General features: G+C 42.5%; 1 long non-coding RNA gene across 2 annotated transcripts in view; it reads left to right on the top strand.

Annotated features, from left to right (window-relative positions):
• Nucleotides 1-21,925, top strand: part of LOC144784653 (uncharacterized) — a 102,256-nt gene that overhangs the window by 70,738 nt on the left and 9,593 nt on the right. The window contains exon 4 of one of the 2 annotated variants that reach the window (XR_013601692.1): nucleotides 1,376-2,381. This is a non-coding gene — a long non-coding RNA (uncharacterized LOC144784653). Of the gene's footprint in view, nucleotides 1-1,375; nucleotides 3,637-21,925 lie in introns of those variants that run through there. The other variant, XR_013601691.1, reaches the window with a different exon arrangement.

The raw sequence follows: 21,925 nt of genomic DNA, 5'->3' as shown, positions 1-21,925 counted from the left end.
AGATCATACTTGTTATAACATATAGTAGCTCTATTATAATTAGTGCATTCGTTTTTAGGTTTCGCCTCGTCAAAAGCTGCGCCGCGCAGCTTTTCGGCGCAGGCGAAATCTAATGTTTACAGTATGTGGCTTGGGAATCCGCCCTCTGTTCCATTGGCTAGCTCCATAAATGGAGGCTAGCCATTGGAACAGACATCGGTCCGTCATGGCCGGAGCAGATTCGTGGGCGTTCCCGCGATTCTTACTCATCCCACCCCTTTTCCTACGTCATGCGGCGGTGGGCGGTGGTTTATTTTTTACTTTTTTTGGGGTCATTCCTTCAGGCCGACCACCGCCGGAGGAAGTCCAGTTCGTCTTTGCGTGTTTCGTTGTGTCTCCGACTGCATTCTGGTCAGGCTTGGTTTGTCCGCAGCGCTGATCTCTCGCTGCCTGCTGCGGGTGTCCACGGACCGCTGCTGTACTGTGCCTACTCCTCCGTGGGCTCTGCTTCTCTGGCATCTCTCTCTTCTCTGGACTCCGTTCTCGCCATGTTGAGCTGCGCCTTCCAGCGGATGCTGCTTTTGCTGCTCCTCTCCCCGGCCTCCGGTAGGTGCTCTTGGTGGACTGCACTCGTGCAGCCCTAGAATCATTTCTGAAGGGATCCTGACTCTAAAAGCCTCGACCACACAAAGCAACAATGCCGTGATTAACTCTTTGTAGTGTTAGTGTTAGCACCCGCCACTGTTTTTACTGCGATCCGAACCTGAAAGCATGATTCCTAGAGTGGAATTAGTTGTGTTTACACCAACGTTGGTGAAATCTGGGGCTGATGGTTGAAACTATTGGCATTGTAAATGACAATGCCATTTATTTATCTGTTTTCAAAACCACCACATAAATATACATTTTGTCATTTACAATGCCAATAGCTCAAACTTTTCAAAAGGCGAAACCATTGCATTGTAAATGCTTGTTATAATTGTACCCTCCTTCCTTCCCTCTTTTATGTGTCATATGAATATGTAACATTTTCTTGCCTATTGTAAATATTTTGATGGCTTTTGTAATTTCAGAATTGTGAATAGGTTTTTTCGCTATATAATATTATTTTCTGTATTGTCTATATTATTTGTCTATAAACAAAATATTTTAAACTCCCAAAAAATAAAAATAGAAATTTCAAAAGTTCATGCAAAGTAACTTATGTTTAATAAATGCTAAATTTGCAGTGGGAAGTCATATTTAGCTGTTTCAAGCATACAAATGAAATGATAACGCATTGATTTAAGGTAGCCTAGCTACTGATGCCATATTAACAGTGATTTATACAATAATACTGAAAAGCCTGATTTTCACATTCAACTGTTGCTTTGTTTTTCTCTCTCTCCCACTTCAGATGCTGTAACTACCAGACGTCTTCTATTAGCTAGTGAATAGGCATTTGTTGTGTATTGGAGAACGGATAGTGAGGTTCTCACAGGGAGGAGAGGACATTACATGACATATGAGTCATGGGAAGAACTGTCTGAATTGCATGATGTGGACAAAGTATCTTTTCAGGGAATTGTTTCTGTGGTCTATTGTGAAGATGTACAAAACTAGGGAATTTGCCTGCTCCCATGGCTTTCTGCAAATCCTACTGGACACCGAGAACGTGGAATGTATCAGATGTCACAATTTGTGTTCTTACAGATGTATATTAGTGTGTTCCTAGAGTAGATAGATACACACATGCACGCACGCACACACACACACACTCTGTCTGCATTCTGGCTTCAAGCATATGAGAGTATTCTAGGCTCTTTACTGAGATCTGTCGGGTTATCTCTCCTCAGGAGAAATACCCTATTAGCATTTTTCTGTTTAAAAAGATGCCTGCTGATCCGTAGCTGTTAAAATTTCCTTTTGCGAAAGCTTCATGATTATGCATATTACTCTCTAATCAGAACTCTTTATTGGGTTCTTGAACTTACCCCATTTCTTCTTCTTAAATTGACATTCTGACCCTTAATTTAAATAAGGGAAATTCCTTTATGGAACATGCTTGCTGTATTATCTCAATTGTATTTGTGATATTTACTAATGAAGGCAAAATGTTTGGGGATGACCCTGCAGTTAGGGTCAAGTACAACACTGTAGTAAGCCTCTGCAATTATGTGGCGTGCCGACTTATCCTCCCCACAAATGAACTAAAATTTAATGAAATACCAGTATTTGTAAAGCACGAACAATTACCCCTAAGGTTGTCAAGGCACTGGGGGTCATCAGGAAGATTAAGCGAGCTATTGCCCAGAGTCACATTGTGCTGGGCTAACCTGGCGCCAGGGATTGAACCGTGAGCCACCGTGTTCCGGAGTCAGCCGCCCTGGCCGCTGCGCCACACTTCTTCCACACAATTTGCTGTAAGTAGCCTTTGCTATATCTTTAAAGAGTAGCCTTAATGCATTATAAATATAATGAATGATTTGTGCCACTGTTGCACAAAATGTAAACATGACTACTCTCAAGATGCTGAGTTTCCAAAAAATTAATTCTTGTTAAGGTTAACAGTATACCCAGTGTGCAATGCAATATGCTGCATTAAGATTGCAAGCTTATACAGAATGTGTATTACAATTGTGATAATCAATTAAGAAATGAAACAAAAATGTGATTTCTGTGTAATAAGCTTGTTCAGTTTAGTAATATAACACACTTTCTTAGTGTCATTGACCTCAGCCAGCTGATGTCCGATTCTGTTTAATATATGATGTTGCTGCTCTCAAGGTATTTTGTTTTTATGATGTAGAATAACTCCCACAAGGGGTACAGACTTCTGCAGGTATTGCTTTTATTATCTGCTGGATCTTCATGTCTTGTGATGGTCAGTGGTTTAATGCTATCAACCATCACAAACTGCTTTCACCCCACCATCAGTGCGCTTTCTAGCACATTACTCTCCACCCTCTGTAACTTTAGAACATACTTTGGTAGTGCAGTTTCCACCTTTCACCTCACAGTCAATTCAATTGAAATGGATTTCCTTAAGGTTTCCACATATGCCTCTTGACCATGCATCTCTTCTTTTTTTAGTCCAATATTCCAGGTGACTCAAAATGCAGGCACGGTGCGTCCATTGGGGCGTAGGGGCGAAGCCCCACTAAGCCCCATGGACCCACCACGTCGTCACTATTATTTTAAAAAATCGCGCTATCTGCCGACCGGGAAACCGGAAGACACCCGACCTTCCCGGCGTGCGCAAGGGGGGGGGGGGAGGATCGGGCTGCTGCAGCTGCGCAAGTGTATTTTTGGGCACAAACATGCCCGCGCATGCGCAGATCATTTTCTTGTGAATTCCCCCTTAGAGAGAGGACCAGGGGGCGGGCCGCAGCCCCCGGGGTTACACAGGGCGACTGGGCGAGGAGTCATGGTGCCCCCCCAGCCAATCCTGGTGCAGGATTGGCTGGTCAATACATAGCCCGGTTACATAACCCCTGTCGGATAGCACGGCCGACTTTGGTGCTGGGAAACCAGGTTCGAGCCTCTTATCGAACCATAAAAATGTATACATGACTTACTTTGGTGTTAAATAAATAGATATTTTAAAAAACAAATAAAAATGATGTTCCGACTAAGGTGTGAAATTGGTGTCGAATAAATACATGTTTTTAAAAACAATTAATATTAATCATGTATCATTGGTGCTGGAGTACAAGGTTTGAGACTGGTATTAAACACTGACAAGCTGTGTGCAAGTTATATGGTCATAAAAATACATGGATGCAGGATGGGTGGATGCATGAATGGATGCAGGATGAATGATGGGTGGATGGGTGGATGCATGAATGAATGATGGATGCATGAATGAATGATGGATGCAGGATGGATGCAGGATGGGTGGATGGGTAGATGAATGAATGATGGATGCAGGATGGATGCAGGGTGGATGGATGGGTGCATGAATGAATGATGGATGCAGGATGGGTGGATGGATGATGGATGAATGATGGGTGGATGAATGGATGGGTGGATGCATGAATGAATGATAGATACAGGATGGATGCAGGGTGGATGGATGGGTGCATGAATGAATGATGGATGGATGGATGGGTGGATACAGGAATGGATGGATGGATGCATGAATGAATGAATGATGAATGCTGGATGGGTGGATGAATGGGTGGATGAATGGGTGGATGAATGAATGATGGATGCAGGATGGGTGGATGGATGGATGGGTGCATGAATGAATGATCAATCAATCAATCAATCAGGAGTTTGTTAAAGCGCGACTACTCATCCGTAAGGGTCTCAAGGCGCTAGGGGTGGGGGGGGAGTTGGTGGGGTGCAGGTTCCATTCCATCAAGGAGGGGTCTGTCGAAGAGCCAGGTTTTGAGGTTTCTTGCGAAGATGGGGAGCGATGTTGTCTGTCTGAGGTGGAGCGGAAGGGCGTTCCATGCTTTGGCCGCGAGGAAGGAGAAGGAGCGGCCTCCCGATCTGGTCTTTCTGGTGCGGGGGACCACAGCGTAGGAAAGCTGGGCTGATCGTAGGGTCCTTTGGGGTGCGTGGAATTTGAGTCGGCTGTTCAGGTATGCTGGTCCGGTGCCGTGGAGGGCCTTGTGTGCGTGGGTGAGCATCTTAAAGGTGATTCTCGCCTCGACGGGGAGCCAGTGGAGTGTGCGCAGGTGCTGGGAGATGTGGCAGTGTTTTGGCAGGTTGAGGACCAGTCTTGCGGCGGCGTTCTGGATGTTCTGTAGCTTGCGGATGAGGTTTTTGTTTATTCCGGCGTAGAGTGCGTTGCCGTAGTCGAGTCTGCTGGTGACCAGGGCGTGAGTGACTGTCTTTCGGTGTTCGAGGGGGATCCATTTGAAGGTCTTACGAAGGAGGCGGAGGGTGTGGAAGCAGGAAGATGAGACAGAGTTGATCTGGCGGTCCATTTTGAGCTCGGAGTCCAGGATGATTCCCAGGTTGCGTGCGTGGTCTGTGGGGGTTGGCGGGTTTCCGAGGGCGGTGGGCCACCAGGTGTCACTCCAGGCGTCGGGGTTTGGGCCCATGATGAGTACTTCTGTTTTGTTGGTGTTTAGTTGTAGGCAGCTGTTTTTCATCCATTTGGCGACGGCTTCCATGCCTTCTCGAAAGTTACGTCTGGGGGTGTTGGGCTCGTTGGATAGGGAGAGGATGAGCTGGGTGTCGTCTGCATATGACATGATGGATGCAGGATGGGTGGATGGATGGATGGGTGGATGGGTGGACACATGAATGGATGCAGGATGAATGATGGGTGGATGAATGGATGGGTGGATGCATGAATGAATGATGGATGCAGGATGGGTGGATGCATGAATGATGGATGCAGGATGGATGCAGGGTGGATGGATGGGTGCATGAATGAATGATGGATGCAGGATGGATGGATGGATGGATGGGTGGATGCATGAATGGATGCAGGAATGGATGATGGATGGGTGGGTGGATGGATGGATGCATGAATGAATGATGAATGGATGCTGGATGGGTGGATGGATGGATGGGTGGATGAATGAATGATGGATGCAGGATGGATGGGTGGATGGATGGGTGCATGAATGATGGATGCAGGATGGGTGGATGGATGGGTAGACACATGAATGGATGCAGGAATGGATGGATGATGGATGGGTGGATGGATGGGTGGATGGATGGATGGATGCATGAATGAATGAATGAATGATGGATGGATGCAGGATAGATGGGTGGATGCATGAATGAATGATGGATGCAGGATGGATGGGTGGATGGATGGATGGGTGGATGCATGAATGAATGATGGATGCAGGATGGATGGATGGGTGAATGCATGAATGAATGATGGATGCTGGATGGATGGGTGGATGCATGAATGAATGATGGATGCAGGATGGATGCAGAATTGGTGGATGGATGGGTGGGTGGGTGGATGGGTGGATGCATGAATGATGTATGGATGGATGCAAGGTGATTCGGGCTCGCTCGCTGCGCTCGCTGCGGTGCAATATGCAAATTAGTTTACCCCTCACCACTTTCAAATGTCACCAGCCGCCCCTGACAAAATGTAAACATTTCTAGCCACTGACCAACGTCTTACTACCCTGTTTTCCCACACTTATTCCCATTGAAACGCTCCGTCCCATGTGCAGCTGGACCTGCCTTTACCAAGTTCACTCTTGGTTTTATTCCTCTCAACTTATGGTGGACCCCATATATTCAACTGAGCATACAGTGAAGGCACACTCTTTCAGTCTTCTGTGATCTTTTGTCGACACTGCATCATGTCCCTCCATGTTATCACTGTAAACAAAAAAGTAATTTTTTTGAGGAATATTACATGGTCAATGCCACATTTGATATTCATGCAAAAACACAGCACGTTCTCTAGCATCTTCTGTTGGCAGGCAGATGACAAATTCATCACATGAAAGAAACATGCAAATCCCAGTACAGCCAAGACCTCCGAGATGTTTAGAAGACAATACCAATCTACCCAATGTTTTTTATGAAGATTGTGCAAGTCTGCACACAAGCAAATTCCTTGGATGTCAGAATGATTGTGCAAGTCTGCACACAAGCAAATTCCTTGGATGTCAGAATGTTTGGTACCAAAATCTGATGCCTCTGTCTTAAGTTACCTGACTGTAGTAGCTTTTCCAATTCCACCATCAGCTGATCCTTTTTAAGATGGGATATTGTTCTCACTATATGCACTATTGGTTTGGCTCCTTTTTAAGCATAACCTCCTGGTTAAAACCCCTTGCAAATCCAAATCATTGCAAAAAGGTTGAAGGGATTTCTTCACTATGTCTTCACCCTTGAGACCCTGGCAATAACATTACATGCTTCTTGGCATTCATGTTTAGTGTTATCTCATGTCTGGCTGATATCAGTAGCCGACTAAGTTATCACCCCTCTCGACAACATACACCATCACTACCTTTCTTCTTTCCTAAAATATAACATCCTTGCAAAACATTATTACTGGTTCAATCCTAATTTTGTCATATAATCCTGCATTATTATCTGCGCCTATAAATTCATCCATGCATTTACAAAATTCTCTCTATCCACTTATCTCCTGCCAGTGTGTATGGAGAACCTCGATCTTCTAGCAGTTTGATACCTTTTCCATCCAGTTTTAATTCACATTGCAACATTCTCTCAAAATCTGTTTCACTTCCCACGTTGTTCACCTATACGACAAACTCTTTGTTTCTCTCCTACTCAATATTTTCCCCTTACCAGCTGGTATTTATTCATCATATACACTCTGGCAAAGTGTCTCTTCTTCCCACAATTTTGACACCGCCTGTTCTGCACAAAATACACCACATTATTTGATGTGTTTCCCAAATTCCCTCATCAAAAACATATCACTGTATTTTCACCTCCTGCTTTTGAACAATGTCATTTTAATTTACAGTGATCTCACCCTTATTTTCTTCATACACAGCTCTGTATTGAATACTGTTAGAAATACCGATACCTTCTATCAAACTAGGATTTTTGGTCAGGATATCTCCTTCAACCTTAGGATTGTTGGTGCAGCAATCTAATCAATAAGAGAGTTCATCAGTTCTCCAAGCTCACAAGTGTGAAATAAGTTCCTCAGTGCAGGTACACAATCATCCACTTGTTTTTATTTGTCTTGTGACTTGGCATAGATCATGTGTCTCTCTAGTATCATTTACAAAATGCATTCCAGGTTTTCCAGATGGGAGCTGCTGGGCATTGAATGATTGGGGGATATATGGAGAGGGCAGACTCGGATAACATTTGAGGAGCTGCAGCAAGAACATGAGATGGCAAAGTCACAGCATTTCATGCACTGAGGTGAGATATACTAGAGGGAGAATAATTGCCAGAGTCAGCGCCATTAGAGGACCGACTCCTATTGAATCCCATGACAGACAATCATCTCTCTGACATACAGGAAATTAATGGACAATTCCCTGACCCTCTCAAGTCATTAAGGGAAGCATGGAAGGGAGACATTTAACTCATTGAGGAAGATGACTGGGAGGAGGCAGTGAAGAGGCCCAGAGAAGTTGCTATACATGCCCGTTTTTGCTTAATGTGGCTGAAGGTACTCCACAGATCGTACCATTCTAGATCCCTACTACACCGGCTAGAAAGGTGTGATACAGCCCTATGCGCCAGAGGATGTGGCATGGTGGGTTCCTTCTTCCACATACTGTGGGACTGCCCAGTGATTCAACAATACTGGAATGGGGTGGTGCAAGTTATTGCCCAATTACAGGACTCAATATGTTGCTGAAGGCTTGGTGGTACCTCCTGAGTATAACAGGTGAAGAAAATGGCCCAAATATCAGAAGATATGGCTAACATTAACCGCCAGGGTCGCTAAGTGAAACATAGCATGGGCCTCGAGAGCGGGTGGACCCCAATGTGTTGCGTATTGGGAATCGGATGTGAATTGGTGTCAATGGACGGAACATGTGGTATACCAGATTTGGTGCTGCCCAAGGAAATGGCAGAAAGTATGGGACAATTGGCGTAACTATAGAGGATAGTGAGTGGTTACCACAAAGGATGAGTTACTTTCTGAGGGTTAGACCCGGGTCATTGATTCAACTTTAACCTACTGTGATGTTTACACAAGTGTACATTGGGAACTTTCCACTCGATCCAGGTGGATATTGTGACTGTACTGTGACTTGTTTCTTTGAAATGCCTACTATGCAAATAATCACTCAAGTATGTATTCAAAGCAACTATTTAATAAAAAAGACTTACAAAAAAAATGCATTCAAATTGTGTAGGGGTGGGATTATGGAAGCCAACCGAGCTTGAAAATGTCTCTACACAAGTGCAGCTCCTTCATCTGTTCTCAATATCCTCTGGCTGACAACGGTTTGGTGGTCTAGTGACAACCACAAATGCTGTTGACTGACTGGTCAGATGTATCAGCAGCGAATTCCCCCCTATGGAATTTAGATTAGCGATGGACTGAGCTGCTGGAGTTTTGCCTAGCTGGACCCTGTGCTGGTGACTGGCTGGGTGAAAAGTGGCCCTTGTATTCCGGTGCTATTTCTGCTTTCATGACCTGTTCCAATGTAAAATGTCTCGAGGTGAATCACCAGCTCAAAATGAATGTAAGCGGGTTCCATGTGTACATCTGAGGTGGCTTGGCAGTGCTCACCCCAGTGGATCTGGCAAGCTAATATTGTGTACCTTTAATTCACTTTCTACTCCCCCATATATTTCTTACCCATTGCATTCATAATTAATATAATTTATATTTTGACAAATATGTTACACAAAAAAAATAAGACCTTAAAATGTGTTATTGCCTAGGGCAAATGCACTCTAATCTCGGCTACCCAAAGTGTCAAAGATAATGCAAAACATCATTTTCTACGTGAAGCACAAGATTAGTTAAAGAAATAAGCTCTTAGCATACACTTTTTTCCTCCTTTGAAAACCTTTTTCCAAAGATTTCGTTTGAAAATATAATTTATACCTATCTGTAATGGCACCAGTATTTGTACCAAGTCATTGGATATCAATAAATTATGCAGGTATTCAGAAGTGAACATAAGAAATTATAATTTATTTTTTCACGTTCCTTTTCAATGGAACAGGCTGGCCATTAGGACAGGGGCTAGGATTAAGATCCTTTACTACTAGGTGAGCACAAGCACTTTTTACCACCAGCGAAGAAGAGGAGGCTGTGGTATTGCTCACGCCTGGAGAAAAACAAGATCTTTTCTTAAAAAACTCTGAACGGAGTCTGAATTGGCAACTGGTGGCCAGTGATGTGCAAACCACCACCCTCGAGGAGGCAGATCCTATGGCTTCTCTTGGCCTTGAACAACAACAGCCTGTGGAGTCTGAAAAGCAGATCCCACCACCATTTGAACCTGCACTGAGCCCCTCATTAACTCTAGAAGGCCCCATTCCATCGGGCCTCCAACTGCAACCCCTGCACTGGCATAATTTTATCCTAGAAACGTCTGCTTAGGAGAACACCAACAGTGGAAGTACACTTCAGCTCAACACCCATAGCTCTCATGTGCAGCCCATCCTCTATCCATTGAGAGCAGTCAAAGACAGAATGTCTCCTTGACTGCTTTCAGTGAGGTCACAGGGCTAATCAGAGAGGTTCAGGGAACGATCTCTCGGGACTTAGTTGGAGAGGTCAGCCAGGGTTCCCTAGAGACATTCACTGAACAGCTCTAAACTTTATGTGGTGCCAAGACCACCTTGATAGTAGGTCATACGTCACGTATGCCTCCCCAATCTGCCTCACCTCCTATTGTCCCATCTCCCTGTCCAACTGTGATACCTGGTTTTCCTCCTACTCCTGTGTTTCCTTCTTCCTGGGGTGTGTCTGGTCCTGCCAGGGCCAGCCATTTAAGGTCCGCATTGGAGGAGGACTTCACTAATGTTGTGGTGAATACAGAGAGCAAGGGACTAATACTGCCCTCAAGCCAGGAACATGACATGGGTACCTTTTCTGGCTTGGGGTAATGAGTTTATTATGATTTTGGAAAGGGTACTCATGTTTTGGACTACAAATGGACTTTGATTTGTCCCCCTTGTAGAAAAGCTTCTTTCCTTGACATTTCTTAAAGTTTTTAGGTCGAGCCTGGGCAACGCATTTGCGCTGGTCTGCAAGCCATGCTGTATTGGTGTAAATACTTGAGGCCCCCTCACTCTCTGCACATATTTGTCATTGGCTTGTGTCATTGTCCTTCGTAAATGCTGGCTTCTGATTCGTCATTAGGCATGTTAGTCCCTCCTTAGTACCACATAGTCTTCATGTGTTATCTCCCATGAGGACTTGCCCTTTTACTTTGGTTGTTACACCAGGCGTCTTCTTTAGTCTGTAAGCACTATTTATTTAGGTCGCTGCATGCAATATTGGAGACCGCGCTTGCATTTTTTAAAAATTAAAATCAGGGCGACTGCTGGTGCACTTTATCTTTGGCAGCCGCATGCTTTTCCTGCCTGTTCACATTTTTTACAAAATGCAAGCTCCCTTGAAGCTAGCCCTTTTCTGGTGAGCGCGGCACCCGATCCCCCGTCACACGCTCCCTAGGTGTGTCCGTCCAGAGGAGAGGCATGCACATGTTTACTGAATAATTGTTGACTGTGTGGAGCTTGGGTGCTGTGCTCACCAGCAAAGGGCTAGCTTTAAGGGAGCTGGCTATCTGTTAAAAATGTTAATAGGCAGCAAAAGCAAGCGGCTGCCAAAGATAAAGTGCGGCAGCCGTCGCGCTGGTTTTAATAAAAAAAATGCAAGCGCGGTCGCCAATATTGCATGCAGTTGAAAACCCAAACAAATAAGATAAAGCGCAGCATGCATCGCGCTGGTGAACAAAATAAGTAACCCTGCAACTGTTTATTTTTCACCTTATCACCCTCACACAGCAGACTGGTTGCGCCCCATTCTATGTCAGGCTCCGATTATGCTTCTCATTTCTTTACCACTTTATTCACAGCAGCCAATGAAAGAAAAGTTTCAATAACACTACATTACCCATGAATACCAATATTTCACATGAATAACCATAGAACACAGCCCTATATAAGCCCTAACCAAGATGACAGTGTCCTCTTTCTTTGCTGCTCCACAGCCAGTTAAGTGCTCTTCCATACTCTCATGTTAATTTGCATGATGGTTGTGATTTAAAGTTGATTACGCGTGTACTGTATGTGCTATATTGTATTTTCAATAATTATCTGTAAGTTGTTGTGTTTAGCAACTTTTGGTTTGCTGATTACAGTGCTTTGTGCCCGCTTAGTGAGCTTTGTGATTCTTTATTTTCAGTTATACGGTGTTGACCCGCTTCCTTGCGGGCAGCGCGCGACTACAACAGCAGTGCTCGTGCAACATTAGCGGTCTCTTTGGGAACGCTCTGCCTTCACCTGCGTCTGTTGTATTGGTAATTTGATTTGATTGTAAGATTTATATAGCGCTAGAATGCCAAAGGGGGGCTAGGCGCTGCATCGGAGGAGTCTGCCAGGATTATGATAGACGAGGTAGGAATTAGTTTGCGAAAAGCCAAGTTTTCAGTGATTTTCTAAAATAGAGTAGTGTTGAGCATTTTTTAATGGTTAAAGGAAGCGTGTTCCACAATTTTACAGTGTTCAGGATAAACCTGCTTCCTGCCCAGCGAACTCTACTAAATTTGGGTGTCTGGAGGAGTTTACTCTGAGCTGAGCGTAGAATTCTGCATGGATGATACCATGAAAAGTGCTGTTTCGGGAACGCAGGTCATGTTCCATGCACTTCTTCGTACGCTAGACATATAGATTTAAATTCAGTCCTCTTTTTTACTAGGAGCCAGTGAAGTCGTTTTAGTCCTTGGGAAACGGACTGGAACTTGGGAATATCCAGCAACATTCTGGCAGCAGCATTTTGCACCCGCTGGAAGTTTAAGCATGTGCTGTTTCTGAAGGCCCATATAAAGGGCATTTCCATAGTCCAGTCTAGCCATGGCTAAGCTCGTCACCAGTGTTTTTACTGCATCTGGGGGGATAAAGAGCTCTCACTTTCCGGATTGACTTCAGTGTTCGATAAACCTGAGAGGCAACGTTATTGATCTGATGTTGAAAGGTAAGTCTGTCATCAAAGATGATGCCCAGATTCTTGACCTTATGCACTGGGGGAGGAAGACTTCCATATCCAGAGGCCATCAGTTCTGTGACCAAAAAGAGGTGTCGGAACCCAGCAGGAGAACCTCTGTTTTGCTTCCATTCAGCTTTAGGTAGTTTGCACTCATCCATTGGTCTACGTGGGACATACATTGATTAAAACAAGCAGCGATTTCCTCCAGATTACTTGAGATGGACACTACTATCTGGCTGTCGTCCGCATAGGAAACCAGCGAAAAGCCAAACTGCCTGATGATATCAGCTAAGGGAGTCACATAAAGATTAAACAAGGTATGAATCAGTGAGGAGCCCTGGGGCACCCCACATGGCAGTGTAAACTGTTCTGAACAGGAATCACCAATCTGAACATATTGCAACCTGTTTAAATAGGATTTGATCGAACTTAGAGCAGAGTTCTTAACTCCCACCTTTGGGGGGCCTTCTGATAAGAATATCACGGTGTCAAAAGCCGGGAGAAGGGAGCAAGGACGCGTGTCAATTAGACACGCAGTGCTCTTTCTAGTTCGCACCAGTGGCACACCCCGCACATGCGCAGCGGCCATTTTGGATTCCTTCTTAATCGATCAGAAGGCTTAAACCAATGCAGGAGCAGCGTTCTTTGCTCCGAGTATCCCTATCCCTCATGCTTGCTCACAGTGAACACCTGAGAGTCCTGAACTTTAGGGCTGTACAATTCTGCATAGGCTTTGTCTAGAGTGGTTGTGGAGGCGCTCCCTCCACCTCATATCAATAATATTGCTATTTGGCTTGCCTGGGGTTGCTCAACTCCCCTTTTATATTGCTTCTGAACTGGGGTATTAACCCCTCATATTTGGGTCATTAGTCTTCCTTCATTGGGACAGTACAGTTGCACTGCACACTCTCATCATCGCAGAGTATTTCTACGATGAGGAGTATTTTGATGAGGAACCCTCTGGGTCTGTGGAGCAGGATCTGGGTATTGCACTGGATGCAGGAGTGCAAAATTCAGTTAATAAAGCCCTAGTGTGAGCCATAGAGCCTTTGAAATGCCACCTTAATATATATATATAAGACCCAAACCCAGTGGGAAAGGTACCAAGAGCCCCCACGCAGAGGACTTCTGTAAACTGGTCAAAAATATGGCCTTTGACTACGGTTATCACGCCCTCCCTCCTGAGTCGTCGGCAACGGAATCCTTCCACGACGACTATGGGGATACCTCATCATGCCACACTTCTGACCAAGAAGAAGCCCCCAGACCTAGTAAATGCTCACGAAAGGAGACCCCCTTCTCAACCCAAGGTGCTCAATTTTGAACCAAAAGAGATCATTCATTCGAACTCTACTACCTGGTTACCCCCTCAGGAGGTGTCAGATTAAAATCAGGCTCACCAAAGCCAGGCTTTCGACAAAGAGGTTTGAGCGAGGTTACGCTCCGAGTGCTCGAGACAGACCTACCAGGTAAAGTGGAGGAGACTACCCGAAATGACTAATCTAAAGAAGTATTTAAAGGACCCTAAGAAGGGCAAAGACCGGGCATGGCGTTCTTGCCAAGACAAACTCCTCAATATGTCAGGTCTTCTAACGAAGATCTTGGAGTTGGGTTTTAAGGCAAAATAATCTGCTTTGGCTACAGAACCAGAGTAGCTTATAGGCTGGACTCAACAGGCTATATGCCAGTTAGGAAACGTGAATTGCACTATGTCCAGCAAAAGACAGCGTTCTATCCTCTTAAAGCTGGATCCTAAATTATCAGAATTATCCACATCAGAATCTCGTCCTATAGCTCAAGGCCTGCTCTTAGGACACCCCTTCCTCAAGAAACTCACCAAGTGTGTTGCTACCTTTAGCAGTCTGGATTAAGCGCAGGGGTCCTTACGATGCACTTTTCAACCGGTTTTCGGCAGGACAGGCCAATAAATAGAGGGTGCTCGTTCGGCCAGGGTTACCAGAAAGGCGCCCCCCCCAAGGTCAATACCACCAGCAGCGCGGAGGTTATCAAGATCCCAACAATGCATCATTCTACCCAACCTGACGCTCCAGAAATCATTTTAGGAAGGGTAGATACAGAGGACACCAGGGTGAAAACCAGGATGCTGGAACTACAGGTGAGACTTATTCTATTTTCAGAAGTGGTGTTGGGGGTTGGATCCAATCCTTTTTGCAGGTGTGGCACACAATCTCACAAGATGCTTGGGTTCTAGAGACAGTGCAGGGGTACAAACTGGAATTGTACAGCTCCCCCAGTCAGGTTTCCCTTGCCGCAGTGATGTCTTTTTACCAGCAAGAGCAAGATTTTATCTCCTCTGAAATGTAATCTCTTCTGAAAAAGAGGCAATAGTAATCACTGATTCTCACCCCAGGGGGTTTATATGCAGTATCTTCTTAGTCAAGAAGAAAGGGGGTGGATCCAGACTAGTGTTAAATCTAAAAGACTTTAATAGATGGGTAGTCTATCGACACTTCAAGATGGAGGGCATCCATCTTCTTCGTGATCTTCTCCTGGAAGGGGATTGGATGGTCTGATTAGACCTAAAAGACGCGTACCTTTCCGTTCCCATTTTTGTGCCACATAGGCGTTTCCTACAGTTCCTCTGGCAAGGATTCTACTACGAATACAAGGTTCTTCTCTTCAGTCTTTCATTGGCACCATGCTGCTTCACAAAACTCCTTTGACCGGTAGTAGAATCCTTTAGAGTTCAGGGAGTACGTCTAATCATCTATCTGGATGACATAATAATCATGGCATGGTTAATTGTGAACTCACAGAAATCAATCCTTACTCCAACACAATCAATAGAGTATCCATGATTCCAGATCGATTCCCAGCAATGCCAGTTACTCCATCCAGCACAGAAAGTCAGATCGATCAAGAGAGAATTGAGATTCTGAACAGGCAGACTGTATCATTGAGATCAGTTGCCCGACTGGTGGGTCTGCTGGCCTCTTCGATACAAGCAATTTTTCCAGACCCCTTTCACTATCTGGCGCTTCAGAGACTCAAAATTCAGCATCTCCGGAAAGGCCTTGGTTATGCAGAACAGATCCTCCTCTGGAGGAAGTGAGGTGGAGATGCTGTGGCAGTTGGATTACATGGAGGCCATTTTCGGTTCCACTCCAGAAGTAGTGATCGAGTTGGATGCCAGCCATTGGGTTTGGGGAGCCCGTTGCAAACAGATCTCCATGGGTGGTTGTTGGTCCCAGGACAAATTGTGTTTACATATCAACTGCCTGGAGCTCCTGGCAGGCTCTTTTGCGATTTGCAGTCTTTCACCACGGAAGGCAAACTGTTGTATCTTACTCTACATTGACAATGTCTCAGCAGTCCGGAATTTGAACAAGTTGGGGGGACGAGGTCCCGGGTTTTAGCGGAGATCCCCAAGAATTTTTGGCACTTCTGCCTACAACACAGAATTTCTGTATTAACTGAATACCTTCTGGGTTGCAGCAACACAGTGGCGGATTGGCAATCCCGATATCGACTGGACTTCAGCGACTGGAGACTCCATCCTCCGATTTTTCAAGTACAGAACAGCCTACGTGGTCCTTGTCAGCTAGACCTTTTTGCATCATGTCTCAACAGACAATGCCCAGCCTTCTTCATTTGGCACCCAGATCCTGAGGCGGTAGCCAAGGATGCCTTTCTCCAGGACTGGTCAACAACTCTGTGTTATGCATTTCCCGCATTTATGATGATTCCCAGGGTGCTAGCGCAAATTTGCCGCCAAAGGGTGGAATTAATATTGATTACCCTACTCTGGAGAGTGCAAGCATGTTCCCCAGTACTTCTGGAAATGTTGTGTGCATCTGATCCAGCGGCCTATAGAAAATATATCATAAACAACGCTACCCAACTTCATAACCTATAAACAAAATTCTATACTAAAATTTGGACCCATTTATAAACCTGACATATTTTGGGCCTACTGAATCAGGTGGTCAGATTAAATCTATATACACATTATCTACAAACTATATACATTTTTATACGTCTGCGGAAAGAATATTGTCATTAGAATAAAACTTTATCATTTAAACGACCACCATTGGCGACGTGATCTAGCTAATAGTAACCTACACTCCTGAATAATCAAGACCAGCTTGTTTGTCAAAAGTAAGATTTTATTTACTAAATTATGGTATATAAGTTGATAGTTTTATAAATGAATTTTATTAGCAATAAAGCAAGCATGATTGTAAAGAAACGTGAGTAAAATACATTTTAAGCAAGTGAATCAAAATTAAAGTAAATATATAAAGTTTAGCATTTCTAAAACCTAATTCCCTAACTGAGCTAAATAGATAGAATTTAAAGTAAAGTTCTTTGAGGATTCTTACGTGCTCCACGCAAAGTCCGACAGCACTTCACCCTCATCGGAAAGTCAGAAAGCAGCAGCCAGCCCATCCCTAGGGGCATGACTTTTTATACCTTTCTACGCTAACTAAACTACGCAAAGGAAAGTTTTCAGAAATCTTCGACGTCCCATTGGCTGAGAGTGACAAGTGACATGTCACCCACTTTTCAAAACTTCCATTAAGTCACTTTTCTTAGAGACCATTGTCCCTTCCGAGTGCAACCAGGAGCTTCCTAGGATTGCAACATTTGTATAAAGTCATTCTCGCAGCGTCCATTGACTTCCAATTGACTTCCGCGGATGCCAAGTTAAGGACTGACAAAATGTTCTTTTTCGACCTTGGCCATGTCCGACAGAATGATGATAGCACGTCAGTTTTTGCTTTGTGAACGCAGCTTTTGACGAACAATTTATTTCAGAATGGGCGTCTCAGCACTTTTGCAGAAGTAAAATTCAGCATATTGTAGCTCGGGCAGACAAGGCCCAAAAGCAGACAACTTATGTTTTCTAATATAAAACAAACACAAGAAAAGTATTAATGTAAGAAATAATGTAGATTCTGTATCCACCCCAAGATTTACTAATTAATTAACCCACCCGATTAATCAAAATGTTACCTAGCCATTGCAAACAAATAAAGCAGCGTTTATATCTACCAGTCTCCGTTATTCCATGAGACTTATATGCACCTAGAATAGTAGAAATGACATCACACAGACAAGGAAAAGCAAAACAAGCACATGCTTCTTTTAAGTTTGCAGCAGTTAGTAATGACAAAAACGAAAACAATAAATTATTTTATTATTTTGCACGAACAAAAAAAGATGCAACAATTATGCACGTTTATGAGCACACATGTTAGTCCCCCCCATGTGTAAAGTTTAATCTAAGTTGTATTAGCACGACATATCACAAATCATTAATATTATTATTCATGTTATGGAAATGTGACTTCACAAGTTTAAACAAAATTTTGTTTTCTATCTCGCTCCATCAACTCCCTCATCTGGTGATTAACAAATCACCACACCAGCACTCAAAATTTTGATAATTTAAATTTCTAAGAAATCGATTCAAATTCATTTGTATCAGTAAACCTAAAAGTCTGTTTCTGCATAATCTTTGGAATTAGCATAACGCTCTCTATGTAACTCCTGTAATTCGATCTCTCTTTCTTCTTCTTTTCTGAGTTTATAGATTCTTTTCTTTTCTTTCAACTGTTTCTTTCTTTTATGTAACAAACAACCTATTTTGGTCAAAATAAAAATGAATACTATTATAATCAAAGGTGCCAGAATCTTGCCAAGAATTGAACTTCCGATATCATGAAACCAGTTTTTAATTGCTTGAAACCTTTTTGAAAGTTTCCCTGTAAAATCATCTTCTTCTAAAGGAATTATCTCTGAATGCATTTGTGTAATATTCTTAATATACATTTCAATATTCTTACTTTCGTCAGGTATATATGTACAACAATGTTGTACATGTAAAATGCCACAGACTCCTCCCTCTTTTGCTAGGAGTATGTCTAAAGCAAGGCGGTCTTGAATTACCATAGATCTAATTGCAATAACTTCAACATTCACTAATTGAAACCCATCAGCTGTGTCAGTTGATAATCTATCAACTATAGTGGACAATTTTCTGATTCTCCCTGCATTTAGGGTTATACCAACAAAAGGTATTACAGCTTGAAAAATATCTCCCAGAACTTCAGTAAAAGTTTCTCTTTTAACTCTATTTACATAATTATGAATTTTAAACAATCCTTCTGAATCTCTGTCAACATGAAACACTTTAGGAAAAACAATTCCCACATAAGTTCCATACCAGTGGTCTGGAAGGTTGTAGTAGGCTTTGTCACCACAAACAAAATAAATCCCAGGAAAGATAGGATCTTTTCCACCTTTAAATCCCCAACCTCCCAAAATCTGATAAGTATCTTCACAGTTACTTGCACCTACAAAGTAATTATCAAAAAGTGTATTATCTCTTCTAATGCAAAGTTTTCCACTAACTGGTTTGTCTATGTGAATTGCAATATTTCAAGCATTTTGCCATTTAACTTCTCATCCTCTTTCTGCCAGAAACTTGACTTAGTCTGCTTGACTAATTCATTCCTCTTATAAATTGCTCTTCTCTCTTCAACCATGTTCAAAAATTTCTTTCCTTCAGCACTTAATTTGCAAGTTAGATTATTTTTATAAGCATACTCATAAGTAAGTTCGTTAGTAACAAGGAAAAATTCTCTCATTTGTTTTGCTTTCTTATGCTTATTTAAAGCATTTTCAATCTTAATATTTGCAAAAATTTCATCATAATTTGAATAGTAATATTCTAAACGTCCAGTTTGATAAAATAAACTAGTTAATACACTACATGTTACAGCATAAGTGAGAGGAAGCATATTATATGTTACTCCCTCAGAAACAGAAGCAGGTAACTTAACGCAGACGTAGCAGTCTTTTGCATCCATTACCTTAACATATTCACTCAATAGCTTTGTGAATGTATTACTTGAGAAATCACCAATTGATTTATCTTGATGAATGTTAGGCTGATGATCAATAACTTTTGCAGACGCACTATGTTTAGTTTGGCTAACCAGAGCTTTGCTTGTTATGTTAACTTTGTGTAATTCTCTATTCATCTCCAAAGGGATAATCACAGCTAGAACCAACCAGAGCAGAATTAAAATGAGCAGACACACCAGAGTCATCTTACAGCATCTTTTAAAAACAGAACACTTTGAAGTGCTCTCCTTAACATAAGGCATTCTTGGTTAATTTTAGCCTCAAAAAATAAAAATAAATTTTAAAATTCTAAATTTATATTTACACCCCCCTTTTAAAATATTTTTTTTTTTTTTTTTTTTTAAAACCCTAGACAAGATTTCTTCGACCTTATGTCATACATAAGTTTTCTTCAACTAAACAGTTTTTCTTCGACCTTGTGTCAACTAACAAATTTTCTTCAGCCTTTTGCCAATTTAATATTTCTATACTTCAATCATTGTCACTAATTTCTTGGATTTCGTTTTCTTCTTCACTACTATCATATATGTCAATAACAGGTGGAATTACTAAGTAAGTCCACTCAGGAGACTTGTATTTTTGGTTTGGTCTTATTATTCTCTTCCCTTTTCTCGATATCACTTCAATTTTTCTTCCAACTCCAACTTCTTTTTCAGGACTCTTTTGACTACTGATTTCTTCAACTTGTTCTTTTGGCTTCTTGATCAATCTGACTCTCAATCTTCCACCTGGCCAGTAGTCTGCTTTTCTCACGTACTTTCTCTTTGGTTCAGAATTATTTGATTCTGACTTCCAAGTCCTTTTCTTTCTGTTTTCACTTTCACCTTCCACGTCACTTTCTTCAGTTTCGTAGTCTGAAATTTCAATTGACTCAGGAACTTCTCTATTCGGCAATTTCACTCCTTCAGGAACTTCACTTTGTCTTCCATCACTGGTACTCGGTAATTCGTCTTCCTCCTCTTCCTCAATTACCCCCAACTTCCCAGATTTCGGATTTCTGTTCCTTACTTCAGAGTTTGTTCTCTGCCTTTCGATACTCTCCTGGTCTGAAACTTCTTTTTGTTTTGCTTCTTTGTCTTCAATGGAGACAACCGAATTCTCAGTTATCTTTCCTTTTAACAGATTCTCTTCACCTTCAGAATCTATTTCAATTATTTCCAAGTCTTTTCTTGTCAAATTTCCATTCACTGGCACAGTTTCCAGATGTCGACTTTCTTGTCGATCTTCAGAATCTGGAATTATTTCACCTTCTGTTTCGCCTTCTGCTTCAGAATCAGAATCGTCTGTGGTATCACTTTCAACATCAGAACTCTCAGGAGTTGGTACTGGAATAGTATGACTAGGATGAATCCAACGTTTCAATCCTCTGCACTTTACAGCATTAGTAGTGATCAAAATTATCTGCCTAGGTTTCTGCCATCTAGGAGCTAGACAATTCCTTCTCCGATGTACTTTCGTTCTGACCCAATCGCCAGGTCTCAGATCATGTGTCAAAACCTTTTCATCTGATTGAGCTTCAGTTCCCACCTGATTAGACACAGAAGTTACCATATCAGATAACCTTTTACAGTAATCCAAAATAGCACTGTCATTTATGCTCAACAGTTTACCTACAGGTACAAAAGCTTGCCTCATAACTCTTCCCATTAAAATTTCATGAGGACTCAAACCTGTCTTTTTATCTGGTGTACTTCTTAATGACATCAAAACAAGTGGAAGAGCATCAGTCCACTTTACACCTGTTTCAAGACACATTTTTCCAATTCTGTTTTTAATTGTTCCATTTATTTGTTCAACCACTCCTGATGCCTCTGGTCTGTATGCACAGTGTATTTTCTGCTCAATGCTCAAAGCTTCGCAAATTAACTTCATCAGTTTGTTATCAAAATGGCTTCCTCCATCACTCTCAATAGTGACTGGAAAACCGTACCTTGGGATGATTTCTCTGAGCATTAGTTTTGCCACTGTAATTGAATCACAATGTCGTGTAGGGAAAGCCTCTACCCATCTTGAAAATAAGCATACAATTACAAGCACATATTTCAAACAATTGTGTAAGGGCATTTCAATGAAATCCATTTGTAACCTGGTAAAGGGACCACCCTCTCGACCAATTATTCCTGTCCCCACCACTGATTTTCTGTTTGGATTCATTTGTTGGCATGACAAACACCTTTGACAAAAAGATTCTGCAATAGTTCTAAACTTGGTATTGAACCATGTTTCTCTGAAAAGTCTAACCATAGAATCTCTTCCCAGATGTGCTGGACCATGATATAATCTGGCCATGTCAGCAATCAAACAATTTGGTAAGACTACTCTGCCATCTTTGTAAACCCACACTCCATCTTCTTCACGTGGTCTACAATCTGATCTTAACCACAAGTCTTTTTCTTCATCTTCTGCTTCATTTTGTAAATCTCTAATCTCATGCCATGTTTCTACAACAGTTGTTAGCATTAA

Source organism: Lissotriton helveticus, chromosome 10 (assembly GCF_964261635.1).
Source record: "Lissotriton helveticus chromosome 10, aLisHel1.1, whole genome shotgun sequence".
NCBI lineage: Eukaryota > Metazoa > Chordata > Amphibia > Caudata > Salamandridae > Lissotriton > Lissotriton helveticus.
The sequence above is the reverse complement of the archived record's forward strand: the minus strand, read 5'-3'. Positions and strand labels throughout refer to the sequence as shown.